Genomic DNA, 263 nt, shown 5'->3' on the forward strand with positions numbered 1-263 from the left:
TATTGAAAAAAGATATTTGCAATGAAAAAGTCATTGGTCTTGCAAAATTCTATCATGTGATCTCTGGCCTCATTTCTATCACCAATGCTATCTTTTCCAATGATGGATACTTCTTCATTTCTATCGCATTCCAATCACGTAATTATCAATATATTTTGATTGCATGTTTGGTCTATTTCAGATGGTAAAAATCTTCAATTTCTTCATCTATGGCTTCATCTGTGTAAATTTGAACAATGGTCTTATTAACTTGTCTTTCTTGT

Source organism: Orycteropus afer, unplaced genomic scaffold (genome assembly GCF_000298275.1).
Source record: "Orycteropus afer afer isolate SDZICR_OR568_19922 unplaced genomic scaffold, OryAfe1.0 scaffold00251, whole genome shotgun sequence".
NCBI lineage: Eukaryota > Metazoa > Chordata > Mammalia > Tubulidentata > Orycteropodidae > Orycteropus > Orycteropus afer.